Source organism: Macadamia integrifolia, chromosome 2 (genome assembly GCF_013358625.1).
Source record: "Macadamia integrifolia cultivar HAES 741 chromosome 2, SCU_Mint_v3, whole genome shotgun sequence".
Lineage (NCBI taxonomy): Eukaryota > Viridiplantae > Streptophyta > Magnoliopsida > Proteales > Proteaceae > Macadamia > Macadamia integrifolia.
The window spans coordinates 22,204,069-22,205,105 of NC_056558.1; the positions used below are offsets into that span (position 1 = coordinate 22,204,069).

At 37.7% G+C, this 1,037-nt stretch overlaps 1 protein-coding gene across 3 annotated transcripts in view; it reads left to right on the forward strand.

The window, feature by feature from the left end:
- The window catches only part of LOC122062875 (VIN3-like protein 2), a 17,777-nt gene that overhangs the window by 14,266 nt on the left and 2,474 nt on the right, over positions 1-1,037 (forward strand). The window lies entirely within an intron of this gene.

The window sequence follows — 1,037 nt, forward strand, 5'->3', positions numbered from 1 at the left end:
GGGAGGGGTTTGAATTTCCCCCTAATGTTTCTCTTTGCTCTGTCTTTCACTTAAGTGGAGTGTATAAGACCTAGAATGAGTTGCAAGTCCCTGTGAATTTGGCTTGAACTTGTATCATTTGGTGTATCAAAATTGTTTCCTTAAAGGTAGGATTTCGATTTCATCCCTGCAGAAATAAATTTTAGTTGGGCAACTGCAAGTAGAATTTAAGCGAGAAAGTGGTTGGAGATTTCTTGATGATAGAGGTTGACCATATCCTTTCTTGTTTTGGTTGGTAGGCCTCGAGAAGAGTTGAACTTATGACCTCTTAGTTGCAAGGACCAAGCCTCACAATTAAGAGGTCCATGAGTTCAACTCTCCTCGGGGCTTGCCTATCAAAGTGAGAAAAAAGATATTAGTGTTGTCTTGCTATGGTGTGTTAATGGTTGGGTGGATTTTGGGTAAAAAAATGGAAAAAATACTTCATTTTGTTTGAAATCAAGATTGTGTAAGATCACTTTGCATAAATACCAAGAACTGTTTTAAAAATGGGATGACTGGTACTTGGGTTTGCTGATTGGCTGCGGGTGTAAAACTTTTGGACAGTTGTTCTTCACTTCCACCCAAGTTGACCCTAGGACACCAGCATGCTCAAAATTAAACTACTTTAAACATTAGGTAAAATTTCAAAACTGAATATGGAATGTATTAAAGGAGCCTGTTCTTGACTGAGGAGACTCATGATGGCCCAAACATGGAGGATTTTCCTTCTGGTCACCAGAAAACCCAGCCACGTTAATTGCTAGTGCATGCTTGGGTTTGAACAATGTTGATTTTGAAATAATTTTGTGATTATTCCTTTCCATTGCCTTATTTTTAGGGAGAGTTCTGGTTGAAATGCCTTAAGAAACATAGGTTTGTCAGCAATTGAGGAGTATGAGTCAAGATAAATGAGTATCCTGAATTCCTGGTAGTCGGAAGGTGGTGTAATGCTGGAAGTTTTTATTCTTGGAAGCTTAGTATTGTACTATTTATTCATCTTTTTTTTTTTTTTTTCT